At 32.5% G+C, this 21,329-nt stretch overlaps 1 protein-coding gene across 17 annotated transcripts in view; it reads right to left on the bottom strand.

The window, feature by feature from the left end:
• rg (A kinase anchor protein rugose) overlaps positions 1-21,329 on the bottom strand; it is a 424,034-nt gene that overhangs the window by 335,328 nt on the left and 67,377 nt on the right. For 10 of the 17 annotated variants that reach the window (XM_085196876.1, XM_085196883.1, XM_085196878.1 and 7 more), the window contains exon 1: positions 11,678-11,781. The exons of 3 other annotated variants lie outside the window; for them this stretch is intronic. The gene's annotated coding sequence lies outside the window, so the exon portion shown is untranslated. Of the gene's footprint in view, positions 1-11,677; positions 11,783-21,329 lie in introns of those variants that run through there. 4 more of the 17 variants (XM_085196888.1, XM_085196873.1, XM_085196875.1 and 1 more) reach the window with 1 other exon arrangement.

Here is a 21,329-nt window from a genome sequence, read left to right as displayed (position 1 = left end):
GAATCTTAGTGTTAAGAAACTCTATTCACCACGCACCGCCCAATTTAAGATACATTGTATGTTGATATTGCAGTGAGTGCATGAAACATTCATGAAAAAAAAATATAAGTTAGACAATCAACATTTAAATTTGGACATTTTATTATCTAGACTAAAAAGTAAAGAGACAAAAAATATACTCAAATACCTGACTCCTCTATGACGTATCAATTAGGAATTATCTTCACACACAGCTTATAACCCCTGGATGTAAGGATGTGCTATCACTGTGCGTTTAAACAAAGTAATCAGCGGCGAGGAAACAAACAAAACACTACACTAGCAATACTATTTTATTGAAGTTTTACATTCGTAAATCGCATTGGCATAATTTTCATATATACAATATACTATGTTTATATAAAAAATCGGTAATAGCTTCAAAATTCTTTCGCTTGATAAGGCAAAATATAACAATAAATCAACAATGAACATGAGCAAAATATTATCAAATAGCTAACTCGATTTTTTATTGCAAATCGAATGTAATGCTAGTTTGTTTGAAACCTGCAAGCTTATATCTCTAAACACAATCATTCAGTATGAGCAGAAAAAAGAGACTGAAATATATCACGAGAAGTCAACGAAGACACACAATGTATCACTTGAAGCTACTGCTAACCAATCTCCCCATCAAGAGATAATCACATAAATTTCCTACAAAAAGCTGAAGGGCGAAGTAAGTAACCTTAGAAGTAAGCACAGGAAGAGTAACAAACTCATTGGCGTCTGATTGGCCACATTGTTCCGATCCACGCAATCACGCCGCATTCACCCCGGGCCTCGCCGCTAAGCTCGCCATTGTACGACAAATCAAATTATCGACAGCCGCCCCAAATAACTCATTCCGATGCCTTTCATGAAACCTGAATTGCTGATAAGTTCCTCTAAAACGCTTCTGTGGATCGAAAATCCCTATCCCTATTGGAAATGGATTCTATTCAGTACTGCTTGTATCTAAACAGAAATGTCCAAGTTTCGTTTATCTTACATTAAATTAATTTATATTTACATTAACCAAGCAATCGTTTATAAGCTGTCATTACAAAACTTACGGTGATATAGACATTTGATAGTCACACAAGAGACACATCAAGTTAATTATAATATCATACAAATAGAGAAGTAAGATAACAAAAAAGGTCAGATAAATAAAAAGAGCCACTAAATAAAGGCCGAAGAAAATGTGAAATAACCGAAAAGGACTTCAATCTTACGGTCGTTACTATTGTGTGTATGTATTTGACCTTCCAGCGGAATTAATCATGGGTACCCTTTTGGTAACTTATACTTAGGGTAGAGGTATATACAAAGCTTTGCGCATCGATAATATCTGAATATCTGTTTATGTGGACTCGATCATATCCATAACAACAACAAACGTCAACTCTTTAAAACGCCATCTTTGATCTTTGACAAGGTTAAGCTTATCAGTGGTGCACAAGATGTAAAGATATTTAAAAATTAATAAAAATCAGTCAAGTCTCACCACCGAGGATTCTATACCAATTTGAGAATTGTTAGTCAACGGGAAATACAATTTATAATAGTTGACAAACTTAAGTTTGCGGGTTCTGTATTAAATAAACATAAATAAACTGCTCATCTTTCAGGTATTGCATAAGCATATTATGATAAAACTCATTCATAAGTTTTGGAAAAGTTATGTCATTAACAGTTTTATTACTCGTCTGCCAATTTTTAAAGTGCATCGCGTCTACTTAGAAAGCGAAGCTTTACCTTGACAAAGTTTTCCAATCTCAGACTAAAGAAATTTCCAACAAATAAATATATATAGGAAATATTTAGTAATATACTTACCTACAAAACTTATTGTGTTGGAACTAGTAAGAAAAGAAATACAGAAATGTTCGCGTAAATAAACTTTTTTTTTTTTTTTGTAATCGCGTTTTTAGCAAACACAATAATGAGATTTTTTTTGATAACTTTAATAAATATTTACACGAAAACCAGAACATATAAACAACTCACAATTAATGCACTCAATATTCATAGCACGATGTACAAAACTAAAGAAGAAAATACGTAACACAATAATACAATGTTGAAATAAATAACAAACCACTCTGTATCGATGTTGTCTCCAATTCGTATAAATTAATACATGCGGTGTGTCTGTCGCGGAATATTAATGTACTTATAGGAGACAAATGAAAGCGCGTACAAGAGTGGGCGTAACCTGAACGACTGTAGCATACACATAACAAACAACGAGTATGTAGACAGATTATTAAGAGTGGTTTGAAGATAGTGCCGAATTCGGTTACAGATAATGAACATTAAAGTAGCATGGGAATAGACATACAGACTTACTTAATATAATAAGAAGACTAACTTATTGCTTAATACTACAGAATATTCTGACTTCTTTTTATATTATTAAATCGCATGTTCAGAATATTGGATCTAATATTTAATATAAGTTATAAGAAAAGCTCAGTCAATTCTATAGAGAATGTGACGATGTTGTCCATAGTACCTAGATTAAGTTTAAACCTTGAAAGCTTTGAGAACATCCAGATGTTGAAGTCTCATTAACTTCTATAATAATGAATGCCTGTAACAGGCACACTGTAAAGTGTTGATCATTAAAAAATAAAGTCTCATTAGTTTTAAACCTGTGCAAAATATTAGAAAATTATAGGTGAAGACGAATTCCTTTGAATATTATTTGTAAGATAAGGATTACCCAGTAGCAAATAAAGGTTAAAAGTAAGTGATAAAATGGATAGATATATCAAAAACTGACAATTCTTACTTTTTACTGCAACAAAATGTCACTCAAAAAGCAATTTCTGTAATCGTTCTCCAACATACTTTGCGCACACGTAATTAAAGGCAGGAACACTAAAATCGGCCACAAAGGCTTCAAAGCGAAGCTTGGGTTAGCCTGCAAATGCCAGTCCTCGCTATGAATCCGAGGCAAGTTAAAAAATGAATATTTAAAAAAAATACATCTTGTAAATTTCTATTATTGTGCAAAAACGACTTTAATTTTTGTTTTTTTATATTTCGAATATTGTTGTAGTTTCTGAATTACATAATATAATGAAATACATATCAGCTTAAGGAAAAATATTAAATTACTTAAAATACTTGTGAACTAAGCAGTAATTATTTAATATCAAAGTTTGTTTCTTTTTGTTTGTATCCAAAATAATCAATCCCATTCATTATTCATAATCCTCTATCATACTTTAAGAAAAAGCAATTCTCTGTTTCCAGTTTTAAGCCTTTTGTTTATAACTCGAGCCTACAATGATCTAAATTATTAATCGCTTAATGGATTTCCATCCAACGGATTTGGCAAAATAAGCATCAAATAGCTAGTTTATTTCGGTCGTTCGTTGGCGAGCCGGAAACTCAGGGATAAAACAGGGGTAACGTAGTACAGGGTACTAGGTAGCCGAAGTAGTAGGTGGTGGGTAGCTGGTGGCGAGCAAAAACAAACGCAGAGCATTGGCATTGCGGCCCGCGGGTATTGATCATGGCAATCCATTCCGAACTTCCGGTCGTCCCTCAATTAATCCTCTCTGGCGTCATTTTTAATGGTTCCATTTCATTATTACTTTGAGCTATAGTTACCCGATTAAATGCTATGTGGTCATACTCTTATTCGTGTATATTTTACTCGTATTTTCCTACATAGTTCAGGTTAAAGTAAAACTAAAACAGACAAAAAGATTCTAACACATTAAATTTGCAAATACAGCGCTAAATTACAATGAAATTCTTAATATTTTAAAACGGTTACTTTACAAGTCTTAGGTTAAATTGAAAATATTATTTAATTATCAATTTTAAACTATAACCTTTTCCTTATTTATTTTGAAATGAATTTAATTTAACGTCTTCAAAATCAGTTAATAAGTACAACTAATTTCAAGGTTAATATTTACGGCGATGAATATCTAATCTAATTTATATTTTAGTCTCATTTCCGCAAAAAAAATGGAATCCACATCAAGCGAGAGAAAGCCCATCGTTTCGTAATCTCGAAGGGACGAACACCCGAAGGACATCAGTTAGGGCGGCCTTTAAAGAAATTTTCTCGCTCCACTAAACTTTCTCAATTAGGGCCAGAGGGCCGGCGCCATGGCGACGATACTCAGAAAAACTTGCCCCCAACTTGCGGATCTGTTGGACATTCAAATTGACTATTCAAATCTTGTGCGTCTTCGGATTTATTAAGTTTACCGCTGCCGAGCTACACTTCCATATTTAATTAGCAACTACCTAAACTTCCGCTTGAACTACATTAGATTGAAAATTTCATTTATGCTATCCGTTTTTGAGGAAACGCGTTTACTAGAAACTCATGAAAATATCTATTAAACTAATATATTGAGAGGCCGCCGTCGCGCAGTTGCACATCTGACTGTAAAGCTGACTGAGTACTGATTTTAGCCACTGAACACGTACCTACCCTGCTATGCAGCTATATTATATATGACTACAAAATATATAAAATATTTATGAATGATATAATACCTATGTAAAATGGTAAGAAAAAACTATAAGAATGTCGCACTTCTGAAATTCTTAGCAAATAGCGGTACGTTAGGCGTCTTGATTAGCGCCGACTTCGACACTTCGTGCTTGTAGGAAATTGATTAATATTGCGAGCACTCGCGACATTCACGTCTCCGTTAACTGTGTCAGAAACGTGTTTCTCGGATGTGTTATATCGTCGAGTCACTTGACAACCACAATTGTTGTTTTATTTTAGTGTATTATAAACGTGATTCATCACAAAATTGTTCTTATAATTTAACGCTGTTTCCCTCATACAGCAGGGTACGCAGACGAAACCTAATGTTGAGACGGAATTCAAAGTCGTGCTTGTCTTTGTATCTGAGCGTACATTAACTTATAAATAAATAAATATTTATCCTTGTATATTCCTAATATCTTTTTATTTTTTTGGTACGAAGAAAGAATCTGGTGAAAAGTCCCTTCGTTCTTTATTTTTCTCTCATTTAGGTGCAATACTTGGAGGTAGATTGTTTGTTAAAACGGGAACGACAGAACATCTAGGGTCCTAATATAAACTAAAGATATGTAAACGTAAAACGTAGTGAAGCAACTTAACTACACCACGAGGATGTTAATCATTGCATGTAACTAAAAAAATATTATAAGATAAGAATAATTAATAATAATTTACTTCCATTCTATAATAGCTAATTTAAACAAACTTAATATAATATCTAAACTAGGTCAAAATAACAGTCAAAATAATAATACGAGGAGTATATAATAAGGATAAGTGTAGATGTGTGTATTAAATCTCGAAGATAATTGGAGTTGAGATCAGAGTTCACGGCGCATTGCCTCCCTTGGTTAATGCGATACCCATTAGTTAGACTAAGCCACGATTACTACTTTAGGGTTAGCTCTGAGAAATAGTAACGTAACTAGCTCTTGGTTTATATGTAATTTAACGTAGAACAAACGTACACAACGTACAAGTACCTATTACAGAGATAAAATAAACAAAAGACAATATAAACGTGAGCCACGTTTATAGCAAATATACACAATATTTTTATTCGTTTAAATCAGCTTCACTTCGCAGTATCCCGAAAACAGCAGGGTAGACAGAGGGAACCTAGTGTTAAGACACTCCGTGCCCCACTTTCTTGATTCTTTGATTTGAATTAATTTAGTTGTTTTTTATCCGTTTCATTTGTGAAGCACAAACATATAATAAAGAATAAGAGGCGCACTATTAAGGAATAGGATCATCTTAAACATTCAATATTTAAAAAAAATTTTACATTGTGAAGAAGTTATAGAATTATAAAATTACTTCAGTAAGAGCATTGAATATTTATATTCTGCATAAAATATCTCATAACAAAATCTTTTCAAAAAAGATAGCGCGCTAGTAAGTCGGTAGCAGATTCAATCAATCAATCAGCTTGATAGATAAGGAGAGTGACGAGGTGAAAACAACATAAAATGAAATCATTACAATAATGGGTAAGGGGAAGTATGGAAAGGATGGGGTAATTTCGTATTGACGAAGAGCTCGTTCGCGTCCAATATGATTTATTTATAGATACATCAATATGAGATGCGAGGATCATTTATATGTGATATTAGGAAATATTTTACGGTGCGAACAAACAATTCGTGATAAAATGTTTTGTGGATTAAGTTTCTTTGTTACACGTTATTTACTTTAATCTTGATAGAGCATTAAAATTAACGTATTTTAATATTAAAAAACATATGTAGGATGGAATTATTAATAGATTTATTACTGCCATTTTGCCATTTTGGTGTGCTAGCGTAGGTACGTCAATCTGTCGTACTTTATAAAGTCGAAAACATCGCTGCGAGTAATTTGGTACACGCTGAGTGCGCCTAATTGAATCTATATTTTATAGTACTTACGAACTTTATAATGTGGAGTATTAATAAAATTTACTTTAAATCTAGTTCCTACAAAATAAAATTATATTATATTACAATAAGTTGGTTATACAAAGCTTCAATAACGACTTCCTATAAACTACCGATAATGTTTTCAATACACTGTTTCTTTTATTATATGTTACATTTTAATATAAAGAAATTTTGCAAAGCATTGATTCAAAAAGCTGTTAGAATCATTACGAGAGATATCCTATAGCTTCCCATCGATATTCATGTTTAAAACAGATGTATCGGAGCGAAGGCGCCGCCGCACAATACGAACACCGAGAACCCCTTTCTCGTATGAGAATAATAGATTTTAGACAAAAGGATCTAGTGATATTATATTGATAGATGGGTTCCAACGTCCTCGCCTTATCCTCAGCTTTCAGGTTTCATTGATCGAGTTGTTTGTGGGTAGCTGGGTATCATTTCATTAGTAACGCATTATTATTATTAATTACCCAAGTACTGTTTAGGACCAATCAATGTATCTATTGGGCCCCTCTTATTTTGATTAACTGTATTGCAAGGTAGTGAAACTAAGCATTGTCTTTTATAATTAAATCAGCAAAATTAATATTTAATAAACAAAAACATCCCCGTACGTTCAATTGAAACTTGTAATATCTTAGATTAGACGCCACTACACTATCTCAATCTATTCAGCACATAGATATATATTTCACAAAACACAAGTTTAAACAACTCTTCACATTGATCACCGCGTCCTCACGGTATGAAAAACTTTCCTTCATAAAAAGTAGGCCACAACAAACGTGTATGGTTTGTTATATGTTTTTTATAATAAACTTTTACTTTGTAGCGATTGCGGCGTGTTTGAAAAATTAATTATTAAACTATGTCATACACTTTAATTCGTATCTCAATAGGATATAAATGAGAATAATTCATTAAAACTTGTTTGAAAGCGGAAAATAGGGGCATGTGAAAAAAAATGTTTTCAATTAAAAGTGTATCAACGTCATAACAAGTGGACAGACGGCTCGAGTTGCTAGCCGAGGCCGAGCCGTCAATCACCTGCCGTAGCGTCGGCGTAGAGCTAAAGCGCACGGCTCGGTAATGACGAAAAACGGTAACTGTAACGATAGGCCGAGTTCTAGCTCATTAATGTTTCGCAATATTCGCTTTGTACTTGTTTTGACACGTGCGGGGTGTGGTGGCAGTGTCGTAATGGCCATTTAATTAACCGTGACAGGAACCGTACATATGTCATTTGAATGTGTTTACAGCGCAGTGAACAATTTTACGCACAAAATGTCTTTATAATTAACCGTAGAATTGTTTTTCATAAATATTTATTTTCATAAATTTTTGAGTCCAATGTTAAATATTCTAAATAAGTGTGAATTTACTAATTACTTAATTGATCAACTTTATTTTTTTTTTATATTAAATATCCGTCCCTCTGACGGATCAACTTTATTTACATCTAAATAGAAGCAATGAAGGGTTGACTGGAGGTTAAATTTTATAAGCTCTCTCGTCGCTTCAAAGAGCTCATACGTCACTGGCAATTAATCAGAATATTGTTGGAGCCGCATAAAAAATATTCAGTGACAATTTCCCTAAGTGACTTCATCAGTTTCCATTTGAACTATTTGTTAAGTTTGTATTTCATTGTTATTTAGTATTTAATTGTTTGTCAAGTTGGTAAAACAAACATTTTATAAGTATTTAATTTACGGTTACCAAATAAACTATAGTTTACGATCTGTCTTCACTTGAAGGCTGAAGTATAGGCATTTGTGCTAAACTTTTGTATGTAATAGAGCGTTATTAATATATTATATAAATGTATAAACCGCAAATTTTTTTATAAAGCCATTATTGTCAATAAAAAACTGCATAAACTTTCTAAAAAAATACAAAGTTAATTAGATTGCCATTGTCAATCACATATTACTCTAAGAAACATAGCAATATATTTAGTTTCAAGAAATATTTTTAAATATATTAAAAGAACAACAATAAAACGGGCAACTTCATTAATACAAGACTAGTGCAGCGTGGCACAAAGCCTTCGCGAACAAAAGGTTTCTAGCTTAATCCCACTCCATCTGCTCTAGTTCGGCAAGAAAACACATGTCGTGGAGTTTATTCTAAGACGTGCTGGCTCTACCGGGCGTTGTGACTGCACTACTATATACTACGTAATAGGTATGTACGTTTAGTGATCATTTTCTTTGTTTCTTTTTTCTTCATGCATCTTCTGCATTCCTTTTGATATTTCCAAATATAAAGTTTAGTATTTGTACATACAAAAGATGGCAGGTAACCAGATTTATCTTAATTGTGCCACAACGGTATCTTTTCTTTTTTATAGCACCTAAAGTGCTGATTGACTTGCTTGCTTGTTTAGGTTAGATTAAAATGAAGCTCGTTATTTAATAATTAATAAAAAAGGAAGCCGATGCTGAGCTTGACGATCATGTAAATGTCTGTCCTTCTCTATTGACAATTGTAAACATAATGTTCTATAAACCTTGCCCGTAGTTTAGAATTAATAATCCGCTACTATCACCAAAATAAAAGCCAGGCTGCCCTTTACCGTGACTATGTTTCAATATCGTAAAACATGAACATATTACATTTACAAATTGGTATTATGTTTAAACTGTTATTTAAACTGTTGTTTCTTTATGTTTATACCATATCATGAAGTATAAAATTATGTAATTGTAGTAATGAAAGATTCATAATATTCTATTAAATTGCCTTCTTTTTCAGCTTCAGCACTATATCCCGAATGGAGCAGGGTAGGAGCAACAGAAAAATGAAATGGGCATTACGAAGACATAAAGAGCTACATTAAATTATTTGAATTTTTATTATCCTGTTTTGACAAACTCAAGTTCTTTAATTAAAAATATATTTTGCGTTTTCTTTCCAAGTTACATACGTGCGAATAAATTTATTAGCCATATCCATATCACTTTCCTTAAAGTTGCCTGGCAGAGATTGCTATTTAAGCAATAAAGCCGCCTTTTAAACATTTTTTTTTTTCATTGTATTCTTCTATTTTCTTGTTTTCATAAAAAAAAAAATCTGTCGAACTGTTTCTTCTTTTGGGTATACAATAAAGACTAATTATAATTATTGAACGTTGACTGCCTTATTATTAAGCAAAGACATGACGTGTTTTCACATAGTGTTTACAAAGTACATACATCCTATATCAATTTACATATATGGACCGTTTATTTTGAGAGTGGTGTAAGTCCATTTTCTTTTGTTTCGAGAAAATTAAAGGTTAGTATGTCGATGATTATGCAATTTCATTTACCGACCGATTTTAAGTTGTTCAAAACATGGGTTTTTTTTGAGAAATTAAACATGGATTAGTTATATATAAAAAAATACATTAAATTAAGCATGAATTACGTGATAGCTCATTTTTCTCAAAAATGGATTTACACCACTTTCAAAATAAACGGTCCATATATTGTATGTATGTACATATGTAGATGCGAGAGGGATATAGATCGATTACGTGAACGCTCCACAAAAACAAGTTGTTTTTCAAAACGTTTGTTTAACCTGCATGCGCAATAGAATTTGGCAACGTTGTTCGGTTCCAATAAATGTTAGTTAGTCACACATACATATATGTACATTTTTAAATATTTTAAAGCATTGAAAAACTGCCAATACCATTTTTCATAACTTTACGATGCCTACGTCTAGTAGGCCACATTAAAATATAGTAAGATATTGTTTTTCAAAATATTTTAACAAGATTTTTTCTGCGGATTTGCCCCCTTGATCAAATGAAAATAACTAAGAATCGTGAATGACAGCCTCTAAGATAACTAAGATCGTAAGTAGGTATATTAGATTACATACATTATTGATGTAGCCTATTATAAAGCCTTCCTCAATAAAAGGACTATTCAGCACAACATTTACTAGCAAGTTGAACCCAAACTCTTTACCTTTATAATATTAGTATAGATGTGATATATTAAATATTTGTAAGATTTTTCTAAGCAAGCTGAAGGAAAAATGCAAGGCAGACAGGCACCATCGATTTAACATGAAATATCAGAATTGATATACTGATTTTAATATTATTGGACTAATTATATTAGTCCAATCTTACTTAATCTAGGATTAACACAAAAAAAATACATTAATATCAAATAGTGCGTATACCTACAATACTATACCATGTAAATTATAATATGAATAAATATATTTTTTTATTAAAGTGCTTACAAGCGTTTTTGTTTATTACAAGATTAGTAAAGTAAATAAATAATTAGAGGTGCAATTTACTTATAAACTTTTCAATTGATAGTAAAAACTGTTTTAAAACGTATATTCTGAAAAATAGGGGTTGTCATAAGATTACCGCTGCCTACTGGAAAAGTAGGAAGATTCCCCTAGATAAATATAATAGAGTCAAATAGTTTGATCCCTAAATACAAAGTATCCTCATAAATAATTGATTAACATTTTGCAATACAAGTACAACTATTTAACATCTATAGCCATTCAATTTAAACGCGGACCATTTAAAGTGATCCTTCGATTATTATTCATTACAAAACAAAACTTTAATATAGAAAACTAAGTCCGGGAGTTTCATTAGACCGCAAACAAACAAATCCACGCGCAAACACAATTAGCTCGATTGTGGAGAAACGAAATAAAAAATAAAAAGGCGCAGTTGATTACGACGTCAGGAAAATGCGGGGCATCATTCCGCGTGGCGTTTCTTCTGCATTATATAAAATGTGACTTTGAACCCACCCCTGCTCGGTAAACGACCTTCTAAATTATCTATGAAGACGTTAGAATATAAGAATATTAGTTATCGTGTTTATATTCCACGTTGAGCTCCTACACTCCTCGAAAATTAGTTTGGAAATTTCTCATTTGATCTTGTGATCACGTGTACTGAAGTATCCTTTATTATATTAATGGGAGGCGTAGGCGCTGTTTGCTGATACGCAATAGGTAAATATCCATTACTAAATCCGAGACGCCTATAACTAAAAAACAAGTTTTGCCAAACGAAGGTCGAGCCTAGTCAGCAAAGCATCGATGTCTTAGTCTGACAGGATGACAAATAGGCTATGAGTTTAGTTTAGATAACTAAAGACTAAAACATTTTGTATGATTAAGTTAGAGTCATGAAATACACCGGCTATCACATTATTAAGCACACCTTGGCAACTTATATTGACGTACACAGGATAACTGAAACGCTGAGGTTTCGTCCTGACACACGCGAGTCGTCGCCGCGTCGATGGCGTGCAGGCGCCAGGGCGGGCGGCCGATCACTGGAGGCGTCCCGGGCACCCCCCGGCCGCCGCGCCGCCGCGTCCCTCACACTCCCCGCAACTGAATCTCTCAATTATTTTATTGGGAAAGTTAATGAGACGAGAGTCATCGACCAGTTAGTTGTCTGATATCGCCATGGTTACGTCCGGACGTGGCCGCTACAATCTCCTATTCTTCATCAGTCAGCAATGATTGAACCGTTACACTCTAAGAGCATTCAATTACATGCAATTCTGTCCATATAATTAACCTTACCAGGGCATTTTAACTTTACATGTCCATAAAAACTTACGTTTGGTACTGAAAATTTCTTTCGAAGAACTGTTTCGTAGATTGAATTAAACGCTTAAAACGGGATTTCTTCACAGTTATACAAAATTGGATAAAAGAGATAAAACCTTGCTTTAATATAAAATGTTTCTATTTTATGTATATATATTTTTAATATAAGTTGTTATATGTATATACTATTATAATTTAAAATGTAGACTTACTTTTTAATGTATTTTTATTTTTATATCTTATTGCTACAGTTAAGCATCGTGAAAATACATCGAACCCGGAACTTATTAGAATAAGAACTGTTACGTCTTCTATAAATAATTCTTTCTAACTTTTATATCAAAGCTTAGGCTTAATAAAAATTACCTGTGGTATAATAAATTATATTTCTAAGCGGTAATAACAAGTTGCCTTCAAGTTCGAACAAGATCCAATAATAGAAAGTTTAATAAATTATATCATAATTTACTTTTATATTAGAAAAGTTAGTTAGAGAAGCTCTATCACGTAATGATCCTTTTCCATGTCTACATTTAACACCCACATTGTTCAAAACAAAGGTTTGAACTACTACCCGGATACTCACTGTGACCTCAACTGAATAATATCTAAATTATAAACGGATAAGAGAACATAGATAATATAAAATTCAAAACATATTTTAATACGGTACAAGATTATGATTCTTTGTGCTACACGAGTTACGTAAAATTACCTTAATCCATTTTCCTGCAAGGTATTAAAAATAAATCTTCAAAATATTTGATTAAATTGCGAAATTTTATTAATTTGCGAAGCTTTTAGATACCTCGTATAACTTGAATAAAAAGATTAGTTACATTGAAAACAAACGCTCATAATAAGATCGGTAAAAAGCTTGTTTACGAGTAACAGTTTCTTCGTAGCTTCGTAGCTTTACTTGCTACGATGGATTAATGCTACATACAATATTTAATGTTAGGTTGAATTATACAATCAACTTATTCATATAAAATAAGGCACAAATATTGGCTTAGTGTTTAAACCTGCTTAATCCGTTCGTGCTTTTTTCGTTATGTATATTTTTTTTCAGGCCTTGCGTGTTGAGTGATAGAACTCGACGCCGGGCTTTAATAATTTACGAGCAATAATTCATTCCCTCGAGTAGGGATCGAACCTACAACTGTCGCATTACAGTCAAGTCGTCCTGCGCCACGACGGTCTCTGTACGATCATGCCTTATACATTATTATAAATTAATTAAGTTATATTAGACAAATTTTATATAGTTTAGTCATTGAAAGAGAAATGCTCTTTGAAAAGTTGAACAATAGGGAAGTTACATTTCGAATCACTAGTAGCAGGGTATGAAAAAGGATATTAGTGTTATGACACTCATTTTCTTACGCATCGCCGTATTTTGGTGACATTGCGAGTTTAGTGACAGAACAGAAGGCTTTGCTTGGTTACAGCAGAATTGGGGCCCGCTGTACAACGATACCATCACATCTTTAAATAACTCTAGAATTTAATTTTACTTTCTTAAACCCAGATGAACCAACGGTCCGTAGATTTACTACTACTATACGAATAGATGATATTGTCCTGATAAATAATGAATGTTGCATACTTTTCAATTACCGGCACACGGTTAGGAGTTATTATTTATGTGAGTCTACCCTTGTTTGTGCAGCTCATTAAAAATTTCGACCAACTTTCGTCAGGGTGGGGGAGCTGCGAACTCATTACGTCTAACCATCGCATTACGAACACTTTCCAACAAATTTGTTTCCCTTGTTTCTAATTAAAGAAATTTTAAGTATGTTACAAATATCTAAATGGAGATATATTGTGATTGTTTGTTTGATTCTAAAGGTTGTATTTTTCCATTTTTTTCAAATATTATTTTACTGATATTGTCCTGAAAGAAATATTATATATAATATTTTTATATTGTCTTAACGATTTATCCTGTATCATCGATACTGTGCTCTTGAAGGTCTACTGAGGTCTCTCCCTTACCGCATTAAAACTATTTATTTTATGAGGCACAAATGATGAAATGAGGAAAATGTATAAATAAACAAAAACAACAACTAACAATTTACGTTTCGAAGATTGTATAAATAAAAAACATGATTCAAAGTTATCGAGCCATGCGCTCCAACCATTATAAATGCAACTAAATAAAAAAAATAACATAAAAATATATACCAAAATAAATATAAAACACGTATCTACTTAGACATACGTATGTAATATAATACAGTAAGAAACATTAATTACATACTGTAGTCTGCAACATTCCCACCACGTCTGCTTTACATTGAAAATGTGCAAGAAATTCTACAGAAACGTTGTTTTCTGAATATGGTGCTTATTTAAAAGGTAATATAGTTAGTTTACTTACGTATTTCATCCTTTCTATTCATAACAGTCACCGAGACGAAAATTAATGTATGACCTATTTTCTATGAATTATTTTTTTTAAATGTTACCAACTAAAGACGTCCAAAGGGTAAGAGTAAACATAAAGAAAAGTTACAGCAAAGAGCTGTGGAATTATTTTTTAACCTTAGTCGTTTTATGTATTCTGTACGAAATAGACAGAGCAAGCACATGCTTTTGGTGATATCAAAATATGCTGAAAGGTAAAAGCTAAAAAATTTACATAATTTCCATTTACATCTTGTCTCAACATACAATATAAAACTATAGTTCAACATACAGCATACAGCCAAGTTCATTGTTTGCCAGCCGTCTCATCTTCACGACATCACCATGTGACGCCGCCCGCTATTATACGGCTCTCCATCGTATTGAATCTCCCCCTGTATGTTTTAAGACGATCTAGCCGGAGGTTTATCATGGGGAAATTATGGCGTCGTTTTATATTCTGACATTTACTAGATCTGTATTTAAAGTTTTCGTTTTTACCAAATGGCCAATTTGTCTATTTTGAATTTAAGTAACATTCAATCTGAAAACTGAATTTAAAAGGATCCTCTTCTAATTTTGATAAAGCATTATTTTAATAATTTCTTGTCGGGCAATGCGATTCAGTATTTTATTATCTTAAATTTACCTATAAAACAGTGAACTTTGGAACTCGCACATACATTCAACACCAATAAACCTCTACACAATATAACCAGAATCTAAAAATAGATCTTTTACGTTCCTGCCCAACCAAATAAAAACAGGTTCTTTGAGCGTAAACAACAAAAACTAGGCTATTTCAGAACAATGTAGGAAAAGGCATCGAAAACCCATTACAGGGTTCCGCATTCGAATTGTATTGACACTCCACGCACGTGCCAGTCGTGTACCGTACCTATACCTGTGATATTTTAAATACATTACAAGAAGATGGATAAACTTGTACAGGAATCAGGAAGTGGAATTCAACGTTTAAAGTGTGTTTAGCTTTCTTAAATTTTGATTATTTAAAATTTAGATATAAAATAAAAATGCAATTTTGTATATACCTACCTATACCAATTTTAAAAACATGTTTTGATGGCAGAACCTAACGTTAAACTCAGTTTTAGTTTCTTAGCTTCTATCTTCGTTCTCCACCTTTCACCCTACTCACATTGTGTGGTGAACGGTGGAACTCAACGCGCTGTCTAGCTATGAGGGCGAGGATATGGAAATAATTATTACAATCGTTGCATTTATAGTCAGGCACCATCCTACTGATGATAGTAGCATCATAAAACGGTTACCCATAAACGATTTTGAAATTATTATTATTTTTATTATAATAATATATTTTGTAGTCACAGCAAAAGATAATAAAAGTGAATATGTTTAAATAAACAGCTATATAGTCTATAAGATATAAAATAAAATATTTTTAGATATTACATAGTCGACAATGTTAAATCGTTACGTTATTAAAATTCTGAACGCGTATGGTGTACGATTGGCAACTGTAACCTGAGCGCGGCAACTGTAGCCTGTAACACGCTGTAAACGTTCTAAACGTATCGCTATTTATTGTTAGCCAACTTTATCCAAAGTAAAAATATTGAAAGTATCTAATACATACTAAAACATCTACAGGGACGCTTGCAAAGAATTTTTATGAACTAGTTTACACGAAGGTTGCTTTTATTAAAAAAATATGGAAAAAATAGCACTGTTGGAAAATATCTAGTGTAGTTTGTCGTACCCAAGGAAATATTATAATTTTTACGTAGTCCATAGTCTTGTTCAATAAAGTGCAACGTCTTTATGGACGGAGTGACTCTTCACTGTGTTCTCTGCCTTCATTGCAAGGGATTATGGGATAAAGAAAGTAATAACTTATTAACGTGTCTCTTATTTATTATCTATATTTTAACATTCCTTCACGGGACGTGTGGCGTAAGGGCACACGCAATGTCTTAAAAAATTGGGCAGAAAATAATTATTGCGTTCCCTCTGCCTACCCTACGGGGTACAGTGATAACTAAAATAACATACGAATCACTCAATAAAAAGACCTATTTTCAGTATATTGAACATAAATGTGTACATAGAAACACACTGTAAACATATTCAATAAACATAATAGCAGACACTTGCGTTTACAAAAACAACATAAATCAATTGTCCAATAACATAGCTACGAGTATACACTGCGAAGCGTAAACGTGCACGATGTATGGCCAATTATAAATTGTCTCTGTGTAGAGGTGGGCGAAGGATTGTTTTTTTTTTTAAATTCAGATTTTAATTAAACTTTGTGTTTTCGTTTAGCAGATGATGCTTTAGTACACATCGTCGTTTGTTTATAATAAACCTATGAAATTTGTACACGTATAATCGTTACACTTCTATGTGTTAATGTTAGATTTATACCTCTAAATGAAAGAGAAACCTAACATTCATCAAAACGAACCCTTGAAGCATCTATCGAGTACATATATCACACATGTGGCATAAATAAACTAACGAAATACACCCAATAAATTTAGGATCAAACTGACAATCATGATTTCCTGTATATATTTAATATAGTAATATACCATGATATATTAATTATTTTCTATCAATCAAAACGTATTACCGACGTTTGTTTCAACAGGCAGTACGTACCCGTAGCTTCGGTAAGGGAGAAGCTGAAGGACGCTCCACTGAAAGGCCCTTAATCCAATTAGATCGTCGTCACATTTTCACTCTCCGTTTCATATAATAGATTGACAAATATTATTTAAATATTCTTTGTAAATAATAATCAGTTCTTTACTCGAGGCCTTTACGAGAACAAAATGGGAATATAATTACATCAAGTATTAAATGTTGACAACTTATACTTCGTTGCCTTTTGAAGCGAACGTTCTTATTCATAAATTTTTAAGAGACAAGACGGTAAATATTCATTTTCTCTTTAGAAATACTCAAAAGCTATCTTACAAAGTAAAGTAGTTTCGTAAAGAATTCAAATATAATTAGGTACTTATTGCTTTAATACGATTTATACTCAGTCATTAAATAATTTAATTAAGAAGAAATTTAAAATAAAATAACGAAATAATACCATCCAAGCATTAATTGGAACCACATTTTTTATTGAAATTCAACAAACGACAAATTTAAAATACGTTATAGCACTAATAAATAAACGTAATGAACGTTCACTTTTAAATATTGTGCGGCATTTTATTAAATGTTTAAATTATATAATAATAGAGGACTATTATTGTCCAAAATTGAGTGTACTACTTTGGAAACATTATTATTTGAGGCCATGCTACGCCACACACTACATACTACAAACTGATCAGTAGCTTCACGCTGTATCCCGCACACAACAGGGTAGGCAGTAGTAATCTAGTGTTAAGACACTATTTCCCTATTTCCGCATTGCGAGTTGAGTGGCGGTACTCAACGCCGCGCGTATACAGTCACACTTTGTGCCCCTGCGTCACGACTTGCCTCTAGTCTACTATAATCTTTTGTAAGTATACTTCACCACGCACAAAAAGCATGAAAACAATTATTAACACAGGTAAATCACTCGCCACCGACTCGCCGTTGATATTTAAATTATCAACTCAACTACAGAACGTTATTCAATTTCAATTTAACCGTTAAGTTTGATTCAGATCCGCCACTTATATAAACAAAGGGTTTAATACGATGCAGAAATTCTCTTTTGTTCCGCAAATTAAGCACATGTTGCTGTTGAACTTAAATGGACAGGATTTTATATTTGCATGAAAAGCACGGTCCCTGTGTAATTAAATTAAAACACACGCACATCACTAATATATTTATAAAATGTACACATTATATAGGACAACATGAATTTTTAATTAAATTAGGGTGAAAATATTGACACAATCGCATCCTATCTACGTTATCAACTATACACAGGCATTTTATAGATTCGAATATAAATTCAACTTAGTTCCGCCATTATTATTTATAATTAAAATTTAATTGATTTCTTAGTTACACCCACTTTACATACTACGCATACTATCCATACCTATATTATAAATTCGAAAGTAACTCTGTCTGTCTGTCTTTTACGCAATCAGGCCCAAACCGCTAATTTAATTGTGATAAAATACTCATATAGAGATACTTGAGGGTCTCGGGATGAACATAAGATACTTTTTTTTTCTCATATTTGTAATATTTTCGATATATACCAATATATTAAAATAATTAATTTGACAAGCAATTTATTCCGCCATGTTAATAACAATCGTCGCTACGCGTTGCTAAGCAACGGCTTGCAAAGTTTGTTGTTTTAAGAAAACGTCACCCAAAGTGAGTTTGCTTAATGCATACATGGCGCGTGCCGATATAGATTTGTATACATTAACAAAAATTAGATGATTTCTATAATTTGATATTCATGCTTATGAAAATAAATATAATAGTCACTTTTAGCATTTCATCTTGATGGAAATTATGGTTTACTGTAGAACATTCTAATAAATAAATAAGGAGATGTCACTGATTACAAATGACCTAGCCTACGAGTGGTATAGTATGACTGACGCGAACGGGCAGATGACTGATGATTTTGTAAATTTTTATATATTTTCAAATTACTATTATTTTTTATGTAATTATTTGCTGCTTATAATTAATTTATCTCAGTTCGGTTATCTATACCGATGTTATCATTTGGGATTTTATTTAATATTGTTCGCAAAAATTAATAATTATTTAATATAGAAAAATGTTTAGAACGCGCGCACGGCAAACTTTAGGTACTTTTTCTAATATTAAGAATTTCCTTTAGTTACTTTTACTTCTTTTGTTTGTTCATTTCAGTTACTCAGATATTTTTTATAAATCTCCACTTATTATTTTTTAACTTATTTTAATTATTTAGGCTTATATTTTCGCGGGCGTAGCCGCGTCCGGGCCCACTAGTATGTAATAAACGTGAATTAAGGAGCCGAGTCTCCGAATCAATAAGCATAATTTGTGCTTTAGTAGAGCACAAATGAAATATTAAAATATGTACATAATATGTATATCAAATATATTTTCATATTTTATAATGCAGATAGCAAGCCCTTACCCTTTCAGTCGTTGCAAAGCAAAACTATTCGCCACGCTTAGTCAACCGGAGAAAGCAAATTAAACATTTAATCAATTTAATTTAACATTTAATCATTAAAAAAATTAACAAAACTAATCAATTTCCCGAGTGATCAGATGCACAGCGACCACGTCAATACATATAATAATAAAAAAAAACATATTAAAAAAACCTAGGCAGATAGCCATGCCACACAAAAGCATTCCTTCAACAAACAAACAAACTTAGGTAATCTAATTCCGTGTTACCAAGTTTAAGTTATGCGATCGTACGTGTTACCAGCTGAATGAATTATAAAAGGCATCGCAGGATAGCGAGCACAGCGTCGGACGCATCAAATTTGCATACTGTGAGGTGTAGACCTAGGATCGTGGCTGGCTATATGATACTATACCTATATCTCTCAAATGCAAGTACCTACCAGCAAGAGACTTAATATAGAAGCAAAATGTGTCCTTTGAACGGAATATCGTAAATTATTATTTGTGGATATATTTTAATGTTAGATTGTAAACATAAAACAAAATATTGTTTATTGTTACGGTAAAACATTGAGCCATTGCGCAACAGCATCTGTCGTAATGGTTGTGGGTGAACTTTATTAACTGAAATTATAATTTTTGAATTATTCTCATTCCTTGTCTTCAGCAATGGAAAATGCAATTTTAATTTCCACCACAGAACGTGCAAAACATAAAAATAACATAAAATTAATAACTAGCAAAAAAATAAATAAAAACCACACTGCAACTTCTATTATACATTACAAAACTATATTTTAGGTCAAAGAGACATTTACTATATTAAAATCATTATTTACAACACTTTTTAAAAGAAAGAATATTGTAACTTAATCGGATATTTTATTTTGGATTTTTTTAAAAGACTAACTATGAAATACACATAGTTTTAGAGGACGTAGCTATGCCCGTAGAGAGCTGTTTGCTTGTGATATCGGGATTGATATCTCTCATTTGGAAGTAATAAAACTTATAGTTTAGTATTTTATTTTTTTCAAATTGATACGTAATATAATTATATAGACTCAGTATAAGACTTTTTTATAGAAAAAAGTGGATAAGTTTTATAAATTTTATTTTGTAAAAAATACAATAAACATATTCATATAATCCCAGTTTATGATACAATATCGATACAATATTCAAAACGTACATTCATAAACCTCTTAAATCCTACAAAAGGCTACCTCCTAGATCTTTATACGTCTCTGGTGTACGTGAGAGAAAAATACAACCCTTTCTTAACCCTCAACGTGTATTTCCTTCAAAATCTTTGAATGTTTTTTATGTGTATTCCCAGAATAGACAGATGTTTTGATAGAATGTGGCATAACCTTCTTTTATCTTATGTTATCCTGGTGTCGATGGGAACCTGGATAGCAACACTTATATAGTACGGTCGACGAGTCGTGGTCGCCCTAGTGAGGCATCCTGAACTTTAGCCCATTGTTCACCGTCGAAAAAAATCAAAGTAAAAAGTCCTTAATGCAATCCACGACTCGTCGACCGTAACGTACAGTGTACGGTCGACGAGGCGTATTTCAAGGGAACATCGATAGAATCGAAGGGGTGTACCCCACTCACGCCCGCAACTAATGCGACTTGAGATGCTATAACGCGAGCAGGTAAGAAATTATGAAGACATTCTATCAACTCATATATTCCTGGTGGCCGTGAGAAATCCTCGCAACCCTTTTCAT

This window comes from Heliconius melpomene, chromosome 13 (genome assembly GCF_056956725.1).
Source record: "Heliconius melpomene rosina isolate 202511_hmr_F chromosome 13, ASM5695672v1, whole genome shotgun sequence".
In the NCBI taxonomy this organism is placed as follows: domain Eukaryota; kingdom Metazoa; phylum Arthropoda; class Insecta; order Lepidoptera; family Nymphalidae; genus Heliconius; species Heliconius melpomene.
The sequence above is the reverse complement of the archived record's forward strand: the minus strand, read 5'-3'. Positions and strand labels throughout refer to the sequence as shown.